The 24,434-nt window shown below is 43.0% G+C and overlaps 1 protein-coding gene across 6 annotated transcripts in view; it reads left to right on the forward strand.

The window, feature by feature from the left end:
* The window catches only part of Sox5 (SRY-box transcription factor 5), a 970,651-nt gene that overhangs the window by 272,479 nt on the left and 673,738 nt on the right, over positions 1-24,434 (forward strand). For 4 of the 6 annotated variants that reach the window (XM_035448567.1, XM_035448569.1, XM_035448570.1 and 1 more), the window contains exon 4: positions 11,311-11,445. The exons of the other annotated variants lie outside the window; for them this stretch is intronic. The gene's annotated coding sequence lies outside the window, so the exon portion shown is untranslated. The remainder of the gene's footprint in view (positions 1-11,310; positions 11,446-24,434) is intronic. 6 annotated transcript variants of the gene reach the window in all.

Below are 24,434 nucleotides of genomic sequence, written 5' to 3' on the forward strand. Positions count from 1 at the left end.
TGAGTTCAACCTTATAAGTGTGGAAATGGCAAGAACCACAAAAACATACATACATTTTAAAATGAAATTGATAAAGTATGAAGCCCTGTGGCTTTAGAATAGCCATTCTAACTGTAGAAGACTTCACCGGGATGCATAGTAAGTAGGTAATGCATTTATTTGTGAGTTAATTAGAATAAGACGATTTTATTTTTTAGTTATTAGTGTTTTTAAGAAGAAATTTTTAATTAGAAATTTTCATTCTTTTAGTGTGAAAATATTTCATAGTATTTGAAGAGGAAATTGTTATCCCCCAAATGGATTAATATGTACTGAGAGAGCATGGCCAATGCTGTTTCCTAGGTGACATGTGCACATGTCCAATACCTGCCACTCCAAGTTCTGGTGAGGGTGACAGAGAGAAAGAGGCAGGCAGGGAGGAGGGAGGCCAGAGCTCTGAATGCTGGCCAGTGTAACACAAAAAATATAAATGACTCAGTCACTGATATTGGGGTTCAAGCTTCAAGCTGAAGATCAGAAAAGCAAAGCAGCCAGCCACTAGCTCTCACCTCTACCTCAGGCTGAAAGGGCTGATCCTGTCTCCACAAGTTCTCCCCAAGCCTCAGCCTATAACTTCTCCTCAGCGTGGCTAGAGAAAGAGTGCTTCTCTGAGACCTTATATATTTGCCTCATGTTGGGATTGAAGGTTTGAGCTGTAATTCTCTTTTAGACTGATTCACTCTTGTGTAGGTCTGGGTGGCCTTGGACTCGCAGAGATCCATCTACCTCTTAATCCCTAGTCCTAGGATTAAAGGTGTGCACCACCACCTCCTAGCTTCTGGCTGCTGGGATTAAAGGTGTGTGCCTGGCTTCTATTGCTTGTGGCTGACTTTGCTTTCTGAATCCTCAGGCAAGCTTTAATAGATGATAAACAATATCTCATCCCTCTGTGATCCCTCCCAACAGAGAGTGGCTCCTGCCAAGTAGCCAGTGTGGGGCACAGACCAGCAGCTGCTCCCATATGCTTGAGCACCATCCACTTAGTTCTTGGAAGGCACCAGAGATGGGAGGACCTGGGTCATTACTTGAAGCAAATCCTAGCTGTAGCCATGTTTCACGGAGAGTCCAGACCTTTACCCCCTTTGGTCCATTGATCCACCAGTGGGTCTCTGCAGCAGTCAATGCCCATTTCTGGAGAGCAAGCTGCAGCTCCAGAGACAGAGCGGAGAAAGGCCCTTGGAACAGGAAAGCGGGAGGAGGTGAAGGTCCACATGGGTTATTTAGAATAGAAAGAGCTGGCCAGCAATTCCCAAGCATAAATGGTACCCATGCTGGACATCCCTGGTAAGCCTGATTTCTGCCTATCAGCCACTTGCAGATTTTTAACTGGATTGCAGTGTGATGCTAATCACTGTGATGCTAAAAGAAACTGAGGCAGATGACTGACTATGCCTTACACTCCTCTGAGTTAACCTTGAATACCCCCAGAATCTATGTGTGTGGCAGGTAAATATATGAAGACCATAGTTCTGGGATACTGTCCTGTAAAGCTGAGGCTGGAGCTCCACAGCCAGTCACACCCATACTCAAGAGCAAAGATAGAATGAGCACAGCACGCCTGTGCTCATCACACTTTCTCTCATTCATATAGTCATGGGCTCAAGCTGTGGGAACGGAGTCACCCACAGCTGGCTGGGTCTTCCCACAATTAATGTAATCAAATCAACCCCCCCCCCAGGTAAATTCACAGTCCCACGTAATAGAGACAATCTCTCTTGGAGAATCTCTTACAATCGATTGTATCAAGTTGACAAAACTGACAATTATATCTAGTTTATGGATGACTTCATGACTTTAGAATATGTTATTTCTTTAACATTTATTTAACTTACCCTTGACTTTTTATGAGTGGCTCAGACGTCAATGGTGATCCATATTAAAAAATAGCATCTCATGTAAACAGGAGTTTTTGACTTAATTTTCCTTTATAAAAGCAGTCTTCTTGGCATGACATACAGGTCTTATTTGTACAGTTTAAAGTAGCATGTTAGAATAGCCAAATAAAAATAGTGTGTGAAAAGGGTTAGTTGACTGGGGTAATTACCCTGTAGTGAACACAAGAGACACAGAACAAGTTAAGTGTTTAAAATTTCAGTCCTTTTTTTTTTTTTTTAAACTACATATACCATCCCTGTAGTCTGAAGTTTTGGGCTCAAAGGATTTGGGGCTGCCTAATATAAAAGTCACCTCGTTCTTGTGCTTAGTTTTCTATCATAGTAAAAGTATTTGTGGACAAGTGTGGAAGTGGGTTTAGGTGGGGGTGGGGGAAGAATGCTGACCAAAGACAAGAATGTGAGTGGTGAAATCTCTAGCAATAAAGAAGATCTTATTAGTAAGGAAAAAAAAAGATGCTAATAAGAAACAGAATGGCAACATATGTGTGTGGCTCTTATAATAAAATATATACATTATAAATTGATAAATGCTCACATATAGCAATGTATTACAGGCTGAAGTAAAAGGCCAGAGATGTTTCAGGTTTTGGATTTCTGGATTGTTTTCTCTAATTTGGAGTGTGTGGATGTCCCTGATGAGATCCTGCAGGTGTGATTCCAGGAACGTGTCTTTCAGCATTGCTGGTGGGTGCACAGATGTCCCCCTTTTGCAATATTGACGTGCGTCTCTGTGTGCCATAATCTGTGAAGTTCACTGCTGGTTTTCCCTGGCATTTTTGTTTGGTGGATCCAACATGCGACATTAGCATCCAGCAGCCTCCATGGTTTTCGCTACAGTTCCTTGGCCGAGAGTGCGTCCTCTGGTTAGGGGCACTAGGTGGTAGCCAGCCGGCCTGCCTTAATGTCCAGGCCTTGCGCTCATGCCTTGACCTCCTTCAATGATAGACTGTGGTGGTCTGGAAATGGAAGTTGAAATAAAGTCCTCCCGTAAGTTGCTCTTGGTCAGGGTACTTGTCGTAGGAATGGAATAAAGCAGAACAAGGCCCCCAACACCCAAGGATGTTTCATGCTGCAAGCTCCAAAGTGCAGCTGTTTCCAGCTACAGTTTTTCCATTAGTGAAGATGACAGTGCAGGAAACCCCATGTTTGGATGACTCTTCCATAGGCTGATGGGGAGTCAGGGACAGGGCTTCTTAGAGCTGAGCACCTATTCCGTGAGGGTCATGTTTGCTTATAGAACTGTTCTGTTCATGGGCAGAATGGGGAGACTATTGACTTTCCTGGCATATTCCTGTGTTTTCCGGAAGCACTGATATTAGTTATAGGGCAGGAGCAGGCAGAGAGATTTTCCTGGTGCCATACGTCTGGCCCTGTAGTGGTGTTGTGTCCCTGGGGTGCTGTTTGGAGGATTTTGTGAGTCCTGATAAGGCAATTCTGAAGAAGGACCAGGGACAGACAGAATGAAGACACCCTATCCTTGCCTGGAAGAGCCCCCAGCACTGGTCCTGGGGAATTATTTATATGAAGGGGAACAGATGGACAGGCATACATATTTGATCTTGTTCTGTGGGGTTCCGACGTCAGAGTTCTGCTTAGCTTTTCAAGTTTACAGTTATAGATACATGTACTTCTGGCTCTTTTGCAGCAGTGATGTGTGGATCTTATCTTGGCAGAACTGGAGGCTGACGGAATGACATTATGAATGGCTTAAAGTTAATGGAAGTTTGTTACATTAACTTACTAGTGAATGTAAGAGAACCGGAATAGAAACACCGTTTTCTGCTTTGTTGCTAGTTATTGCTGTGGCAAGGTATACTACCAAATGATCAAAAGACATAAACTAAACTTGGAGTTTTATGCCAATTTGAGGGGAGAACGTTTGAACTATAAGAAAGACCCAGTTCTGAAAGTAAGGTAGAAAAACATAGTATTCAGGAATGGGTGTGAGCGTGTCACCTTGGCAGGGACATAGGATCCCAGTAAAGCCACTTTCAGTGTTGTTGTGGGGCTCAGGAGCCCACTCACTGTCCCTCACATTACATTATCCGTACGTTTCTTTTCCCCTGTTTTTCTTGCTCTTAATCATTTTACTTTAGTTGTTTCCTCCACTGAGCAGCCTTGGTGTGTTGACATCCGCTGGCTCAACATGCGTTTGTAATTGAGCTTGACGCTCAGATTCCGGCCTGTAAGCTCTTTCATATGTAAGCCGTCTTGCAGGCTGTTACTAATGTCTGCCCTATGCCCAAGTGCTTGCTTTGGGCTTTGGGAAGGACTGGGATGACTGATGCTTGACATGTGAATAAGTCTTAGCACACTGACTTCTTCCATCTGCTGCTTGGATTTCTTGTAGTTCCTTCCCAGACCCCCACTCAGCACAGGTACCCTGAAGTATCTGTTGGATACTTAGCTGTGTTTTACTGTTGTGTCCACATTTACTTGGCCAGACCCTGGTTGATCATAGGGAGGGGGTCACGGCATGTCCATACCTGTTATTTTTCAGCACCCACCATGGTATTTAGATGCAGTAGGATGTGATGATGTTTCGGTAATGTCAACCTGTCTGGAAAATCCACCCCTTTCCTCAGATTTGCCCTTTGAGAGCTCGCCTCTGGACTCTGTGTTGTCTACAAGCCACGCCAGACGTGGAGCAGAACTTCCCTGATGGCATACATAGCTTTAGTCACACAGGGAGCATTGTGCCACTGAACTCAGCCTCCGGTATCAGGCGTGATTTCCAAAGTTCCAATCCTCTGTGCACACGTTTGTGGAAACGGCGAACATGGGCAGATTTATCTACATCTCTTCATTCCTATTCCACGGCAATAACTCCTTAGAGTAATATCTGAAGTTATAGTAATTTTCCTCATATCAGAGAGTTTCTAACTATGTTAATGGAAGTTAGCCTGGTGGCAGAGGCAGCCGTGAGAATTACCTTTCCTGCAACATTTAAACAATTTACTTCATCTCTCTTCAGCTTACCTGCTCATGCCTTCGGATCATTGATGTTGACCTTGTTGGAACTTTGTCTATAATCATGACAAACCCTTCAATAAAGTCCTACCAAAAATAACATTTAAATGTCCAAGTGATTTTTCTTAACCCTTTCGCTACCTTGCGGTGTGCTGTGACAAGTCAGAAAGAGATGATGTCACAAGACGCCATTCCACTGCACCTCTGCCAGCAGCCAACACCCAAGAACACCGTATTTTTAAGAACCAGAAAAGACGAGTAGTAAAACATCCTAAGTAGTAGATAATATTGAGCCCTGTCTGTTGATCGATACCGAATAGGGCCAGCAAGGCTCTCAGAACAGCTATGTGACCATGACCCTCACGGTACACCTGAATTTCCATTTCCTCATTAGAGGGTCCCGAGCCTGGTAACCCACCTTCCTCAGCTGGTCTACTCCAGGCCATTCTTTAGGCATTGCTTTAGTTCAGATTTTGTCTTGGAATTTATCATTGGCTTCCAGGGGAAGCTGAGGCCCTTCATTGCTCTAGAACCTTCTATCCACACCCCATCATAGTTCTGGGGAACTCTGTTTACACTGTTCTTTAACTAAATTGTCTCTCTTTTAATGTCACTTTGGGGCAATGGACTGCACCTCTGAGCTACCAGTGTGTGGTTCAGACAGGAAAGCATTGACTACACTCCAAGTCTCCCAACGGCCTGCTGTTAGGTCTTGGTCAAGTTGTTTACCTCAGCTAAGTCTTTCTGTCCTGCTGAATGAGTGGACTCATGCCCGAGTCCTCGGTATTGTCATCATGACCGAGGTCGTGAAGTGCTCTCCAGGGTGCTGGCCTCCAGGCCCTTGCATAGGAGGCTCTCATGCTGACCACTATGAGGGCAGCTTAGGACTCCCAAATCTGAAAAATCAGAAATCAAAAGTGCCACCAAATCCAGAACTTTCAGAGTCTCAACATGAAACTACAAGCAAAAAAGTCAACATTTCCTTTCACTTGGCAAGCTGCAGGTGCACTAAATATGTGACATAAAATCACCTTGAGGCTATGTGTATGAGGCATACTGGAAACATAAGAGAGTTTTCCATTTTTTACTCAGCTCCCATTCCCAAGATGCCTCATGGTGTGTGTGTGTGTGTGTGTGTGTGTGTGTGTGTGTGTGTGTGTGTCTGTGTGTGTGTGTCTGTGTGTATGTGTGTGTGTGTGTCTGTGTGTATGTGTGTGTGTGTGTCTCTCTCTGTGTGTCTGTGTGTGTGTCTGTCTGTGTGTATGTGTGTGTCTGTGTGTCTCTCTGTGTGTGTCTGTGTATCTGTGTCTGTATTTGTGTGTAAGTGTGTGTGTGTCTGTCTGCGTGTCTATGTGTCTATGTATGTGTATTTTAAATCTGAATCTAAAATACATTATCTGAAGCCTTTGGAACAACTTAACCTGTATGGTTAGAAACCAAATGCATATTTTTTGTTGTTGTTGTTGAAACAAGCTTAACAAAGTATGATATAACTTTAAAGGTATCTGCAGATATGAGAGCCATAGTCACCTCTCTTTGCTTCCTAAATATGAAACAAAAACAAATGCCTGACAATTTTGGCTTGCGTATGTGGGTAAGGTACCGTCTTGTAAGAATGGCTTGTTTATTACATTGCCTGTGATGGGTCAGAGATTTTTTTTTCTCTATGTTAAAACTCTACATCTTGGTGAGGTTTCTGAGATGCTACTTGAGGACTATAAACTCTCAGATCAGGTTCAGAGCTTGTTTTCCTCAGAGAAACAGTACCTGCTGAAGTTTCAGCAAGCCCACCAGCATTCTAAGCCCCAGCTCTCATATTACAAGTAAAACAGTGAGAGAGATTGTCCTTCGGTGGGTGAAAACATATGGGGGGGGGGCTGCGTCTTTTCTACTGGACCAGCATTCATTCTTCACTAGTGCCCTCAATGAGACAGACCTGCCCTTTAATCTGCAGGCAGATGCTCAGAACTTTTCTTTGCTTGGTGTGAGGACTGGCATGAAGGGCAAAGGGGGTATCCTGGGCTCCATCTGCAGGAAACAGATGAAGACATAGCTCCGTAGCTTAAGCGAGCAGCGTGAACTGGGCAAGTGTAACAACAGCTTTCTCCAGGAAGAGGGTACCATTCATTAGAGGTCTTCTCACTAATGGTACGTAAACAGATCCCTAAACATATGCTAAAGATGGGATAGCAGGAACTCAGAGGTTACCTCTTTCTTCACAAATCAATTTCCATTTCCATTTCATGTTGCTGACATGGATGGTTCCGGCCATCCCTGTTTGCCTGCTTTATTTTTTAACATTCTCCTGTGCAAAGTGTGATAAATACTATGATGAGCGATTTTATGATCCATTTATCTCGGTAATGGTGACCTCTGTCACTTGAACCACGGCTCAGTGTATGCTCCAACTACAAAGAGGAGGCGCAGGGCATTGAGTGGAATTAGCGAGGAGGCAAGAGCTGATCGCCTTGTGCCAAACCAGTCATTAGCGCCCGGGAAATGCCACACTCCACAAGCTTTGCTCTGGTTATGTGACAAACGTAAGAGTCAAATCAGTGGTTTAGATAAAAGCACGGCCTGTCCAGGGCTCCCATGCCCCAGCTCTACATTTGGGAGAGTTCTTTGTTGTGTGGGAGCTGCCCTGTGTCCTCAAGATGTTGAGAAGCATGCCCTGCCTAGGATGTTCAAACCCTGAGGCCTGCCTCATCGTCATGTAAGACTGCTGTTTGAGGGGTCTGGAGAGATGGCTTAGTGGTTAAGAGCACTGACTGCTCTTCCAGAGGCCTTGGGTTCGATTCCCAGAGTCCACACGGCAGTGACTCTCTGCAACTTATACGCGTGGTACACAGATAGATATGCAGGCAAAGCACATAAAATCAACTAATTGGTTAATTTTAAAAAGACGGCCCTTAGACAACACCTAACATTCACCAGTGAGCGTAAAAGCATGCCCACTGTACAGTGCTATCTAAATTCCATGTTAGAAGTCTGTAAAGTAATTGTCATGGAGACTTGAGGACAGGAGTTCCTATCTCCAGCACCCATGTAAAAGCCAGGCTGGGTGATACAATCCCAGCATGAGGGTGGCAGAGACAGGTACATACCTAGAGTATTGGAGGATTCAGGGAGAGACCCCATCACAAAGAAATAAGAAAGACAGCATTAGAGGAAGACACCTAACCTCTGTCCCTGGCTCACACACACACACACACACACACACACACACACACACACACACACACACACACACACACAAACATACACACACACACTCACACACACACACACTCAAACATACACACACACACACTCAAACATACACACACACACTCACACACACACACTCAAACATACACACACACACTCACACACACACACTCAAACATACACACACACACACTCACACACACATACACACATATACACACACATATACACACACTCACACACACACAAATGCACATGCTCATACAGGCACTCATACACATATACACATGCGTGCTCGCACACAATCATACATACACACTCATACACATACACACACATACAGAGTCACACAGGCACTTATACACATACACTCACATACATACAATTACACATACACACATACACACTCACAGACACACATACACATATACACATGGATGCGCACACACACATACACACACACTCACACATACACACTCACAGTCACATATACACATGCATGCTCACACTCACACATGCACACTCACACACACACACACACACACACACACACACACACACAGTAGAAACTATTTTACCCACGAATAAAGAGGCACTTAATGTAACACAACTCTGATAGTCACACATTTCTAGAAAGAACCGATTGTTCCATGCTGCAGGAGATTTCAGATTTTACCCCTTGTCATTTCTTACATCCCATGTGTCAGCGAGTACTGCGGGCAGGAGAGAAGTTCAGACTTTCATCTGCCCACACCTCTGCTGTGTTGTAACCGTGTGGCTGGGTTGAATTCATCATCTTCTCCATGAGTTTTATTTTCTTGTAATTTGGAGGAAAGGGGTAGACCCAGCCAGACCCGAGATAAAGGTTGAGAACCATGCCAAGTAGAAATGTCTGCCCAAGCAAGCCTGAAGACCTGGGGAATATTTAGACGGAGTAAAACACAGAAAGTGTTTTATTTTATTTTGAAAACTTTAAAGCCCTCCTTAAAATAATGGGAGGAACAGCGGGGTGTTGCATAGACAGACCTCAGGTCACTTTCTTTGAAGCTGCCACTTTGGAGCTGGCTTGACTCTGTTCTTGGTTGACAAGTGTGGAGTCGCCAGTCACCTTGGCAGGAGTGGTGGAAAGACTTTGCTGATGGCAGTATCAAAGCATCACTCCCTGCTCAAAAAGCAGAAGCCCTTTGTTCATATTTTCAGTCTCCAAGCAGTAACTGTGACTTGACAACTGGAGATTTTGAAAGGGGGAGAAGTTAGTTATGTTTATGTAACATGAACTCTGCTTCTTTAATTGTGTCTGGCTCATTTGAAGATGCTGTATACTTCTCTAAAGATACTTGGTGAGTTGTAAGGAGCTTCTCCTATAGGTGAAAAATGAATATCCTCCTTTATAAGACTCTAACCTCTGTGGAAGCATTGCATGCGAGTATACATATATGAGTGTGCAAATTGAGTGCACACATTAGTGTGTGCATGTGAGTGCATACATAAGTGTGTGAATACATGAGTGTGTGTATGAATGTGTGTGTGTGAATGCATGTGTATGAGTGCATGCATGTGAGTGTGTGTGACTACATGTATGTGAGTGTGTGCATGAGAGTGTGCATGTGACTGCATTGTATGAGTGTGTGCATGTGAGTGCATTGTATGAGTGTGTGCATGGCTGTGTGTGAGTGCATGCACGAGTGTGAATGCATGTGTATGATGCATGCATTTGAGTGTGTTCGTATGAGTGCATGCATGAGTGTGCACATGAGTGCATGTATGAGTGTGTGGAGTGCATGTATGAGTGTGTGTGTATGTGTGTGGAGTGCATGTATGAGTGTGTGTGTGTGAGTGCATGCATGAGTGTGCACATGAGTGCATTTTATGAGTGTGTGAGTGCGTGCATGAGTGTGCACATGTGAATGCTTGCATATGACTGCATGCATTAATGTATGCATGTGAGTTTGGCGTGTGAGGGCAGGTTGTCAGTGGAGGACAGAGGACCATCTCCAAGTTTCTTTTCTTTTCTTCTCTTCTCTTCTCTCTCCTTTTCTTTTTGAGATAGGGTCTTTCACTGGCCTGACACTTGCTAAGCAGGCTGCTCTGACTGCTCAGTGAGGCTGGAGACTTCTTGTCTCTGCTCCTCCGTGTGCTGGGAATGACAAGAACACAACACCACATTCCGCTTTTTATGTGGATTCTGGGGACTGACAGTGCTACCCCCACCCCAACCTTCATAGAGAAGCTTACAGTAAATCTTCTCCCTCTTAAGTATTTGGCAGTTAGCTCCCTGCCTGTGGCAGTAGAGACCTGAAAGGATCACTTCCAACCAGGACAGATCTTGAGTGCTGGGTGAGCCGTGGCCTTCCCCTGTGTTTCAGGCCGTCTGTCTCTAGGGCAGGCAGTCTTCCCCTTGCTATTGGTTTCATCTTCTTACTTTCCCTGGAGTATGTCTGGATGACTTTGAAATTGAGGAAACAGAGGCATAGTCAGGTTGAGGGATTTTATCAAAGATCATTGGGTGCCTAAATTACCAGGGGACAATTTACGCCCTGTGTGTGTAGAGGGCCCCCTGCCTTGGCTCTGAAGGGCCAAATGACCCCTGTGTGTGAGCATTGCCCTGCCTCGCCTCTGAACCTCTTGCGCTCTCTCAGACAGCATCATTGCTGGATGTTGGACTGCACTGACATCCACATCTCTGTCCTCCTGCCATCAAAAACACGCTGTCTAGGGACCATCCCAAGAGGCCTGTAGAGCCTTCATCCTGGGCAGTGGACAGCGGCTCTGCTCCCTGCACAAAATCTCTGAAGAGCTTTCTGTTTCTCCTTGACTCAGGTATTCTTGTTATAAAAACGGGCTTGGGGCAGGAGTGCAGATCAGTGGTAGAACACCGGCGTGTAGGACCCCTCCATGTGGGGGCGGGTAGAATGAGGGAAGGGAGGAAGGAAGAGGCCTGGGCTGCCGTGGTGTGGGTTGTGTAGCAGGCTTTGTACTTCCTTCCCATGCACGTCTGTCCTGAGTTTTGGATGGTGTTTCATTCATCTGGAATTGTCAGAGTTGTAGTATGAAATCTTTACCTGTGTAGAGAGTGAGAGACTGGGCAGTGTGGGACTGTCACTGAAACCGTGTCCTGTGGCGGGAGGGCTGCAGTGAGCTCATGCTTGTCTATAGTAAGATGAGTCATAATTCAAACTTTCTGTATGCTCATCTTCAGACTGAGTGAAGAGGACACACAGGGGAAGAAGACACTTGCCCCGGCTAGTCGCTGTCATCTTCACAAGCTACATTCATAGAAACGGAGAGAAACTCAATTGAAAAAAAAAATGGCTTCATAAGATCCAGCTGTAAGGTATTTTCTTAATAAGTGATTGATGAGGGAGGGCCCAGCCCTTTGTAGATGGGGCCATCCCGGGGCTGGTGGTCCTGGGTTCTATAAGAAAGCAGAAAGAGAAAACCACTAGGAGCAAGCCAGTCATCAGCACCGGTGCATGGGCTCTGCCTCAGGTCCTACCTCCAGGTTCCTGCCCTGTGTGAGCTCCTCTCCAGGCCTCCTTTAATAATTGACTATAACGTGGAAGTATAAGACAAGTAAACCCTTTTCTCCCCAACTTGATTTTTTTTTGTTTGTCATGGTGTTTCACCATAGTAATAGAAACCCTAATTAAGGCAACATGGAAACTAAGACTGCTAAGGGTAAGAAAATTAGTTCAGTATTGGAAATAATACTTTTATAATCGAATCAACTGTCAAGTGTTTTGGGGCCTTCACGTGTGTTCATATATGTGACGCACTCTGTGATCTCTCTAGAGATTATTGACATGAAGAAATCACTGTTATTATTAATGTCCCCATCAAGATTTCTTTGGGTGTGTGGAAATAGGTGCGGGGGCAAGAAGACACGTCAGCCGCCAGTCCTCAGAGAAGCACCATTGCTTTATTTATTTATTTATTTATTTATTTATTTATTTATTTATTTATTTATTTATTTTGAGAGTGTCTTTTTCTGGCCTGAAACTTGCCAAATGGCTTAGAGTGGGCTCTGAGAACCTGAGCATGCACTTTTTTCTATGTGGGCTCTGGGGGTCAGGGAAAGCACTTACACTGTGCCATCTCTACAGCACCAACACCCACCTTTCTAACACCAACAGTGTTGGGGAGGAAATACTTGCAGAGGCTACATGGCCTTCTCTGTTGAGGACCAATTCTCAGAGTCTGGGCAAAACATAGCTCTCCCAACACGCCTTATATTTGCATCTAGGCTCAAAATACTTTGTCGGTTTGTGATGAAGCCCCTTTAATCCTGGGTGACAGTAGAAGATTTAATCATATTAAGATCATGATGAGGATCACAAAATATTTTTCTGTTCTCACATGATTACGAAGGCCCTGGTCTGCTCTCAGTGGGCTTGCATTAATGCATGAAGGTGCATCCATATAACACACAAATTAGTATCTGTATATTTTACAGTAGCTAAAGTATTTTAATAAGTTCATTAAAGAAACTTGCAGAAACCCTGAATTTATTTTTCAAATACATTTTGGCTTATTTATGCAAAGGCGAAGCCATCCGCATATTTGGGAAGAACTGTTGCAGTTGGGTCTACATGGTGTGCTCAGAGGGAGCTCCCAGAAGGCAGGGTTAGAAGCCAGGCTGTTAGAGATGCTGCTCCCCCTCCCCCCCGCCCCTGGGTGTGAGCCTGGATCTCACCCAGTAGCTCCTGACTCCCACAACCTCTCCAATGCAAGTAACAGTACCAAGAACCCACAGAAACTTTGAAGGTGAAGCAAAGTGTCACTGTGAAAGTAACAGGCTATCACCGTGACTGTGACTGCACTCACTGTTGGTCCAGCAGTTAGGTGGTCTCCACTGTGTGTTCAACTTAGGTATCATATCTTCCCTCTAACTGGTGTGTCTATCATATAGCTCCGGTGTGTGTGTGTGTGTGTGTGTGTGTGTGTGTGTGTGTGTGTGGTCTGGAGTCCTGATACTGGTCTTGATTTTTTTCTTTTTGCAAGTAAGGTATGTTATTAAACATTTTACAGACTCTTTATTTCTTAAACATCCCTCTTGTACCCCTTCTATATTTGTTCCTAAAAAGAGTGCCCCAAAACTTACTTTTTGTCTTACAAATATTTATTTATTTGTGTGTGTGTGTGTGTGTGCCCACATCCAGAAGCCAAAATAGAATATAGGATCCCTCAGACCCAGAGTTACAGGCATTTGCAGGAGCCCTAACTTGTCCTGTGGCTTTTCGTGTGGGAAGCCTGGTTCTCATGGTTGCCCCCAAAAGCCCTCTTAGACCCCTCCCCCTCCCCACTGCCATCTCTCCAGCCCCACCCCATCTCACTTGTTGAGTGTATATTTTCCCCTTTACTGAGGATGTTGACATTAGAAAAACAAACAAACAAAAGTGAACAAATGAGCAAACAAAACAGCGAAGCTAAACGTGGAGGGCATGAGCTTTGACGTTTGTCCATAGTGCCTGATGCTTAAAATACCTGAAATTCAAACTCCTCTGGTTATCCGGGGCTGAACGGAAGTCTGTGCAGGCGGTGTCTCAGAAATGCCACATAGGAACATGGTTTCACCCCAACCCCTTTTTTGGGGGTGTGCTGTGTGTTTACTCAAAATGTGTGTACTTTCTACTTGTCCATCTGGCATCGGCTGTGGAACCAGCCTTCCTGGCTGGTCTGTGTCAAGGGGACTTTAGCCTTTTTCATTATAAACAGGAAAGGAATAAAAATCCTATAAAAAGAGCCCTACACACATATCCCTCACTTTTGTCCTGTTGTCTCTGGGCAAGTTTTTTTTTTTTTTTTTTTGCCATTTACCTCAGAATTTGCATTGCTTATTGATTGGCAATTTGAAAATTGTTTATTGTGCTCTTTTGTTTCTGTGTCCAAGAGCTAAAACAAAAGCCACCAGACCCTGCGAGGTACACATTTGCATGCTGCAAGCGTAAAAAGTAATTGCTAATGCATATTTATGTGGCACAAATTTTCCATTTGTTTATGCATAAAATTATCAATAGTGCAGGGCGGCCCAGCCGTAGAAAATGGTGACCTTTTTAGCTTAATAAATAGAAATCAGCTGTTATTGTGAAGGGATCAGCCATTTATTCTGTGTTGAGGGACATTGCCGGGAAAATGCAGACCAGGACTGGCAATATCATTAAATGGCAGGCCAGCGACCCTTTCGGTACAGTCTATTATACTTTATCTAATAGGGAATAAATGACTCTGCTTGGCAAATGGAATAAAGAACAACAGTGGGTTTAATTTTTTTTTCATTTTATCACTATATGAGTTTTAAACCTGTAAAACCAAACCATGAATCTCATATTTGACCTGTTGCTAGAATTCTCTCAGAAATGACGGTTTTCAAGTTGCTTCTTGTATTTATTAGTCTCTGGCTGTTTAGCTTTGTACCCTGTACGATGGAAAAGCCAACCAGGTTATATTGTTCTCAGAGGAAAGAGCTTTCGGTTTACAGTTGCCTCCCCACCTCCTCCCCCCCCACCCCACAGCTAGCTTGCACTTTGACTCCCCCCCCCACCCCAGCTAGCTTGCACTTTGAGTTGAGGTTTCCTTGAGTTTAACAAGGTTGTCCTCTAATTGACGTTAAAATAGCGAAAATAGAAGCAAGTATTATCAAGTTAAAGTTATGGGATGAGTGTTTTTAATAAGTATTTTACCTTTCTTATGACAAAAACAGTTTTTAAAAGTCAAGTCAGCAGTCCCTTTGGTTTGGGGACTATTCTGTAAACATTGAGGGCCTCAGCTATTTCCTCAGCATGTAAGAAAACACCACCCCAAATTGCCCCCTCTTTGGGTGACTTTTTTTTCTATATTTGATAAATGAAATGCCTTTCATCTCCCCAGAGCCCCTGTGCCTCCGCTGGGTCTCCTACTGTTTCCATATTAATCAGCTTCTATACCTCTTGGCCCCCTTCCCCCCACCCAGTTCTTAAAAATCACTGTAGAATTGACTATTAAATGGAAGTTGTGTTTGCTTTTTAGCTCTCCTCATGCTTTAGACCATGCACTCTGAGCTACAGGAGTGCACCTTGTGGGCAAGACGATGACCCTGGAGACGGACCTGCCAAGCCCATTCAGAACATGGCTAGCCTCTAGGAGGCCCCCTGAGTGCAGCTCCTGTATGGGCTCCTGCCTAGGGTTTCCACAATAATGGCTTCACAGCCTAGTCTTTCCCTGGGTTGGGGTTTCAGAGTACAGTGTGTTCTGCAGCCTGTCCACGGCATGACTGAGTGAGCTTTTACTGGTAGAAATGGACTGCCCTTCCTTTTGAAAGCAGAGGGTGTAAATAGGATTGCACCAGGGCACATTAGTCCATAAAATGAATATATTTTTATGTCATTTGTAAGGTATTGACTTTAGGTCCATTAGGTCCCCTGTCCCTAGAGGGAAGAAAAACAATGATTTAATGGGCAGCTTAGAATTCCCTAAGAGCTGCAGCATTAACCCTTCGTTCCCTGACTTCCTGCCCTGCTACCTATAGCCAAACAGTAAGGGAGGATCGGTGGGGAGGGCCCCTGCCCTTTTTGCCTTTCCCTGCATTTCACAAGGGGTCACCAAGCAGAGTTTAGTGTGGGTATTTCTTTGTCTCTGCATGTGACAGATCAAACACCCTGAGTGGATGAGTTGTAGGTGTTGATCACCGTTTCAGATGGCACATTTTTATTGAGAAAGGCATTTTTTAAAACTGATGAGTTGATTTTGTTTTGACTGGATGCAGGACATATTTATTCCTCTAGAGTCTCAGAAGCTCAGGGTACTGTTTGAGAGTCGAGGGAAGGGAGGCAGGAGGCCCTGATGGGTAGTGGGTTATTGTTTTGTTTTTCAGTTTCGCTTGAAGGAAGAATGTATTTCTGTCTCAACTCATCGCAGTTTCATGGCAGTTATGGTATTGCTCCAGCCAGCAGTAGCTGATAGTAGCAAGAACGATGGTCTTAGTCATTGTGAGATAGGGGTTTTCCTTTCCCGGAAGCGGAAGAAGACAGTCCCCTACCCCTTCCCATAAGGTGGCGACTGAAATCCAATTTCTCCTGATATGTAATTAAGTTTAGGTTTGTAGCACTTATACTAATCCCAGTAACATTTCTACAAATGAAATGGAGTTTTCTCCTGGACTTCGGCAATGACACGGCCATTCTTACATATGAAAAAACCGAATCATAGCAGACAGAGGAAAAATTTAATAATTTCTTTTATCTTTCCAGTCTTCGGGCATCCCAATGTCTTACATAGTATATGCGAAATGAAATATAATTCTTTTTAATTTGACCTGACATAAATAAAGATGCTGACATTACTAAACATTTCAAAAAGTTTATAATTTGTTTTCAAATCATTTTGTCCTGTAATGCAAATATAAAAATACAGGCTCCCTCTTGTGGGAGAAATTACTGTACCCTGTGAATTTCACCTAAAGGCATGCTGAGACAAATTTTGTTTCATTTTGGGATAAATGAAACTTCGGTCATCTCTTGATTGTTGGTCAAATGTGGCCTTTTATTGAACGGAACAAAGTCCGTTTGGAAAGGTTTTGAAGTCATGTTTTCATCACATACTCCTATTACAATTGGATGACTGTAGACTGGCAGCCGCTGTTTTGGCTTAGTGCTATCACTTCCATGTGTTTGCTGGGATAGCACTTTTCATTTTGCAGAACTTTGTATTAGAGAAAGTGATAAGCTAACAGCGTGGTTGTTGTTTGTGTTAGTCTTCGCTCTTTGACTCTTTTGAGGGGCCGGCCACCTAGCTCCCAAATCAATACACATGGAGATGTATTCTTACTTATGAATGCCTGCCCTGAGTTTGGCTTATTTCTAGCCTGCTTGTCTTAACTTAAATTATCCTGTCTATCTTTTGCCTCTGAGTGCTTATCTTTCTATATACCTTTCTTTACTTCTTACTCTGTGGCTGGCTGTGTAGCTGGGTGACTGGTTCCTGGTGTCCTCTCTCCTTTTCTCGCTCCTAGATCCTCCCAGTTCTAGCCTCCTATTTACTCTCTCTGCTCACCAGCCCCACCTATCCTTTCTCCTGCCTTGCCACTGGCCATTCAGTTCTTTATTAGGCCAATCAGGTGTTTTAGACAGGCAAAGTAGCACAGCCTCACAGAGTTAAACAAATGTGGCATACAAGAATGCAGCACGTCTTTGCATCTTTGAACATTCTACAGTGTAAACAAATGTAACAATCTTAACATGAGATTCCACAGCAGGGTTCTTTGTTTCTTGGTGGTGGTCTTTGGACACCTGTTTTCTTTAAAATCACACTCAGGAAGAGATGGTACACTGCATCAGTGCCGTTGACTTGGCAATTAAAATCACGAGCCAGTAAGTCAAAAAAGCAGACCTGACAATGGACACCCCTTGGCTGAATCCACCAAGGCAAGGGGGCCTACTTTTATAAGTTGGATTTTTAGGAGTTTCAAATGATAGACAGGAGAGGCTTTTCTTTTTTGGTCTAACTTGGGGAAACCAGGAACAAAGTCAACTTTATGACATCAAGATGATGTAAGAGGTTTGGGGTGTGTAGATTAACAGTTAAGTGCTTGTATCTTAATTATGATGGGTTGAGGTGGATCCCCAGAAGTGATGAGAAAAACAGGGTGTGGTGGCGTGTGCTTGTAGTCCCAGGACTTGAGAGGAGATAAGGCGACCCCTGGGTCCCCTGGCCAGCCAGTGTATCCCAAAGGATGAGGTTCAGGTCAATGAGAAGCCCTGACTCAAAGGAGGTGAACTGTTCCTAAGGAAGACAGCTGAGGCTGACCTCCAGTTTCCACAGGTATACATGAGCACATCCACCTGAAAACACACACACACACACACAGAGAGAGAGAGAGAGAGAGAGAGAGAGACAGACAGACAGACAGACAGACAGACAGACAGAGACCGAGAGTGACCGAGAGTGACCAAGACTATGAATGACATTGCTGGGCATCCCTAACGGGCCGTGGCAGTGTAGTCACAGTGTCTATAGCAAGGGGTGTGGATGAGAGCTACTGAGCTTCTGCTGTGTCTTCTGTAGCTCTGTCATGATTTGAGATTTCACTTCCAAGGTCCCCTGAGAAAAGGATTCACAGAAGGGATCTAAGAAGACAACTGCATACTTCCTTTACACCATTTAGGAACAAGAGTCTGCCAGAGTCTAGCCTGTGCTAATGCCCTCGTGGGCTGTGTCCATGACAGATATGAACAACTTAGGAGATAAGCCAAGAAGTACCTGCGTGTGCACAGACTTCCTTCTTGATCCTGGTGGCTTTGAAATGGCAAAAATGATGCCTCTTCTTGCATAAACCATAATCATATTATGTTTATATATGTAAATCTCTATAAGCATAAATTTACATGTATAAATATGAATTATTTTTGGAAAACCATAGGCAACTCCTACTTCCAAGAGTCATACGTTGATATAGTCACTAAATGGCACAACACACCGTTGTGCCCAGTTTCATCTTCCCAGCATTCCTCTTGCTAATGATGTCATTGCTGTTTGAATCTGTCTACAGGATCCTGAAGCCAAACAGGGCACATTTATAAAACCTATCCCACACCTTTGAAAACTTGGTTGCTACATTACAAACATGGAAGTTGATGTGGCATCTTTCATTCTTACCTTACAAGTAAAAAATAGGTGGAGTGGATACTTGTGAAATTTATGGCACATAGTCTTGTACTCCAGTTATATCTGCTCTTTGGCTTTGGACAGGACTATCAGGAAGGCAGTGCATTTCCACTGGAATACAGGTGAGAGAATTGCCCCTCTCCATGCTTAATGAGATCTGTTTTTGAGATTCAGAAAGCTTTTATTCTCCATTGAAAACAGTTATTTTTTATTTTTGTTGCTACTTTTTTGTTGCTGTTGCAAAAGCAGTATTTCAGGTCACAATGGGTCTGTCACACACGTTAGAAAAATTTCCATAGACTGTTAAATATTCCAGGATATGTTTTTGTAAACACATACTAAAAAAGCCATTTTGCTTAGGCCAAACAAATATTTTCCAATTTTCTGGCAGAAACAGTTTGTGGGCATCTGGGCATGCATTTATGAAATGTTTGTATTTTTTTTAAAAAATCAGAATGTTCTTTGGGTCAGGAGCTGGAAGTTTGACCATAAGTCTAAAGTTGAAAAACTTTTTTGATCCTTTGGTGGACTAGCTATGATGTAGGTAGCAGCAGGAACAGGAACACTGGGAGGTAAGGACCACTGTGAGGATGGATGGCTAGCCCTAGTGGGATAAAATCGAATTCATACCCAGAAGGGAATATCCCAAGAAGGAAAGCATGATCCTTCCCAGCATGACCTTATCTGGAAGTTTCTACTCTCTGCTCTTCACTTTCATTGGCTAGGACATCATCATGTGACCATTCCAAGCCAAGACGGAATTGAGCAAAGGAATTCTTGCTGAGGAAGATGAATTTGGGAGAGTTTGTGTGGGCAAACATAAGAGAATAATATCAGAGCCCAACTGACATGATCTCAAATTTCACTTCTAAGAATCCATAACTTGATGAAATCATAAAAAAGCAGACAACATTTACATAAATGTCTTCATTTGGGAATAATTTGGGATTAATTAAACCATTCAGTAATAGAGCACTGGTTTGATACATTTTGAATATATATATATATATATATATATATATATATATATATATGTTAAGAAATTATACAATGAATAAAGCGGTTTTGAATAATGCTTTTCATTGCATAAAATATTCATGATATTATGTTTACTGGAATAAGTCTGAGTCACATTGTGGGTGCCTTGTGTACATTACACACACACACACACACACACACACACACACACACACACACACTGAAAACATTTAAAACTTAATATAACATTATTGAAAGTAAATACATTAGTTATAATTGGCTGTGAATCATTGATCTTGGGAAGTTTTAGTTTTCATCATCATAATTTAGATTTGTTTTTAATTATGTGTGTCTGTATGTGTGTGTGTGCATGCATCTCTGTGTGTGTGTGCGTGTGTGTAATTGCACCTGCACTGTTCCTATAGAGACCAGAAGAGAGGGCGCTGGTTACCCTGGAGCTGGAGTTTCATGGTTGTAGGCCACCTACCATAGGTGTTGGGGGCTGATCTCAGATGCGTTCAAGAGCACCAAATGTCCTTAACCACTGAGCTGTCTTTCCAGCCCTTAAAAACATCTTTAATATGTGTGATTTAATTTTGAAATTTAAGAAATATGAACGTTATGCAACCCCTAAAGATTTAATCTGTGTTGCTTGTTATCTGCTTGCTATGGCATTACATTTATTCAATGAGGTGAGATAGCCCAGCTCTTACCTTCTTCAGGAAGAGGTGAGTCAGCCCAGCTCTTACCTTCTTCAGGAAGAGATGAGATAGCCCAGCTCTTACCTTCTTCAGGAAGAGGTGAGATAGCCCAACTCTTACCTTCTTTAGCCACTTTTGCTCAGCATGGTTAGGATGACTTTCCATTTTAGTAGAGCCTATACAGCCACTAGAAATCTTGGTCTTATGGAAGCCTGGCAGTCTCTTCTGAGTTAGGGCACTTTGAGCTGGTGTCTGTGTCTATGACAAAGGCAAAAAGCAAAGCTCTGGAGATATATTTTTCTATGTATAAGTGAAACTTGTGTCCTCATTTGGCCTTCATGAGTACTGTGTACACGCATTCATATCTATACATTGACACAAACACACAAGTTAAATAATTAAATATAAATCTTGAAAAAGCTTATAAACTATGACAGATACTGAGACTTCCCAAGACAGACATGTTTTTCTGTGTCTAAGTGAAAGAGATTACATACTACAGTTTGTAATGAAGAGTGCTTTTGTAAAATAACTTTTAAAGCATTGTGTTACCTTAGAAAGTTAGGGGTGCACGAATTTAAGCTATGTGAGAAGAATTGCGATGAGGCACTATGGGAAACTTTTCACAGCATTTTTCCCCCTTGTGAGCCTAAGTTGACTTTAAGAACCCGGGAGAGAGATGTGGACTTCACTTTGGAGAAGGCTGGTTACCTGTGGGTTCATTGCACACCCACTGTGTCTCAGGCTCCTCAGGTGAAAAAGATAAATAACCATGACGCACAATACACTGTACACACACTCCAAAGTCTCCAGGAAGCCAATCCAAGCAGAATAGACCCTACAGCCCGAAGCATGACTGGAGATCGAGTCATTTTGTGAATGACTGAGGTTTTCTTCCAGTAGGAAGAGAGAATGTTATCAAATCTGAATGCCCCTAATCACATAACCCCAATGTAAATTAAGGGAAAACTGACAGAGCAGTGTAGTGAATAGGCAAACACAGAGAGTGATGGCACGAACTCACTTCTCTTAGCAGTTAATAGAATGGAATGGAAGGGAAAATCGAGGGAGATTCTGAGCAGGAAGGAAAGGTTGGGGAGCCTGAGCCTGTGAGCTTGGTAGAGCTCTGCACATGACTGAAAATTGATACTCTTCTCCAACACACAGGGGACAGTTGCTAAAATCAGAGCATACTGTGAATGAATAAATGAGTTTTAATAGAGTAGGTCTTGGTCATTTTCAAGGATGTGAAACATTATGAGAATGAAATTATGACCTAAATGAGTAACAAAAAAGTGTCTAGAAATGAAGTTTTGCAGTTAAAAACCAATCAAAATAGAAATAAGAAAATTTTAACATTGAGTAGGAATAGCCTATATGAAGAATTATAGAACACCTACAGGAAGTGCTTATTAGCAGACTTATTGACCTAAACAAATATATTATAAGAGAAAAAGAGAATAAAAATTAATGTGTCATCAATTAATCTCAAGAATCTGTATCCCAATACAGAGACGTCACAAATGTTAATGAAAGAAATGCTTATTCTCCTGACTTGATCGTTATGCGCCATACACTATACCATGCCCTACAAACACATGTCAGCTAGGAGATGCTATTTTTAACAGGGTCAGGAGCCAGGTACATTAGTGTACCCCTGTAATCCCAACACATGGGAGGCGGATACAGGAGGATCAGGAGTTCAAGGTCAGCCTCAGATACATAGTAGGTTGAAAAGAGACCTAGTCTCAAAAAAAAAAAAAAAAAAACCAGTAAACCCAAACAACAACAAAGGTCAAAATAATACAGCACAGAAAATAAGATCAGAACAAACATTTTAAAGTAGGAAATGGGGCTAGAGAGAAGGCTCGATGGTTAACAGCTCTTGCTGCTCTTGTAGTGGACAGGGCCTGACTCCCCTGATTGCCATACTGCGCACTGGACAGCTCACAGCCACTTGGAATTCCAGTGCTAGGGGATTGGAAGCCTTTTGACCTCTGCGTGCTCTCTCTCTCTCTCTCTCTCTCTCTCTCTCTCTCTCTCTCTCTCTCTCACACACACACACACACACACACACACACACACACACACAGCCAGAAACAGCCACATGAAAGGGGAGACTAAAATGGGAACTGAAAGCATTTCCTGACTTCGGAGACTATGCAACCAGCCAGCCAGCAGGCCAATAATCACTTGTCTATGTTGGGACTGAGACTGCTGTCCTCACAGTAGACAGGAAGAGGTGGATGGACAACACATCCCAGAAAATTACAGTTCAGTGAAGTGTCCTGGAAGGGAGGGAGGAAGGGAAGAGAGAGAGAGAGAGAGAGAGAGAGAGAGAGAGAGAGAGAGAGAGAGAGATTTCTTCAGTAATCTAGAACTGAATATCAGGGAATAAATTTCATCCATATGACCCGCAAGACAAAAACAAGGGAAAAGGGGGTCTAACTTTAAGCTTCTCTGCTCATCTGATAAGGGAATCATGGAATCTAGACATCAAACCTGACAAGAAGAGCATGAGAAAGGGCATTTGAAGGATCTTTTTTCTCATGATTATAAATGGGAAAACCCTCAAAACTCAACTAGCAAACTAAACTGAGCAGTATGTGAAAAGAACAGTTTGTTGTGATCCAATCATTTTCTTTCAGAAATTCAAGCCTTGCTATGTCAGGAAGGGTGGCCCAGATCTAAGGTCGTCCTCAGATAACCATTTCAACAAGCCAGGCATAAACAAAACATCTAGTAAAATGTGGCGTCTGTGCCTGGCATCTTCAGAACCTTTTGTAGAGTGAATCACGGGGAGGGGACTCCTTACCCTGCTGTAAGAAGGATCTCTAGCAGATACAGATTATTAACAGCTTTCCTGTGGTGATCAAAAACAAGACATGGCTCTTTGCTAGCACCTTGCTATTCAATGTTCTTGGGGTTTTGTTTGTTTGTTTGTTTGTTTGTTTTTGTTCCAGACAATAAAGTAAATCATGACAAAGCTCTTAGAATTGCCATTGCTGGCAAGGGATGGGTTAATTAAAGAGTTGCCCAGGAAGATAATATAGTCACAGAATAAACAATATTTCTGTATGCCAGTAACGATTATTACGTTTCTAGTAATGGGAGATATGGAGTATAATCTTTTTCCTTCTTAAGGGTTAGTTTTATTGTGGGCACACAAAGTTCAGAAAAGGGCATCAGATCCATTGACCTGGAGTTCCAGCCCTTTGCTGTTCAGGTTGTTAAATGGGTCTGGGATCTGAAGAGCACATAGCAAGTGTTCTTAAACACTGAGCCATCTCTCTAGCCCAGTAGTGTAATGGTTTTCAAAGCCATAGTAAATGATGAGCTAGAGCACATTTATACATGGAAAGAGCCAGTCATGTAGAAATATTTTATGATAAGCTAAGATTCCAAAGCTTTGAAAGACACAGTAACTGTGAAAACTGAATGTATCTATTTTTAAAAACTGAATTTGGCTTCAGCCTCTTACCATACAGAAAGACTCGGTGTTATTACCTGAGTTCTTGATCCCAGAAACCTGAGAAACCGAGTTAGGAGAACCTCTTGAGCCAAGATCTGGGGGCAGCCTGGGCAACTTAGTGATACTTTATCACTTCCAAAAAAAAAAAAAAAGACAATTTTAGTTGTTCAAAACCTAACTGTAAGAGGCAAAACAATAAGTCTTCTATTCATTACTGTAAGAGATAACCTGGGGCAGATTCTGGGGCAGAGAATTTCCTGAAGCCAAAGAAGCAGCACAATGATTTGTTTGTCAGAATCAGAGAAGAGGGCAAGGGGTGTCAGGCTTAACTTATAAAACACCTCCAGGTTAAAAACCATGAATCAGATATCCACAGTTCACACCATCCAGCACACAAACACCTCCAGGTTAAAAAACCATGACTCAGATATCCACAGTTCACACCATACAGCACACAAACACCTCCAGGTTAAAAAACCATGACTCAGATATCCACAGTTCACACCATCCAGCACACAAACACCTCCAGGTTAA

Source organism: Cricetulus griseus, chromosome 8, assembly GCF_003668045.3.
Source record: "Cricetulus griseus strain 17A/GY chromosome 8, alternate assembly CriGri-PICRH-1.0, whole genome shotgun sequence".
In the NCBI taxonomy this organism is placed as follows: domain Eukaryota; kingdom Metazoa; phylum Chordata; class Mammalia; order Rodentia; family Cricetidae; genus Cricetulus; species Cricetulus griseus.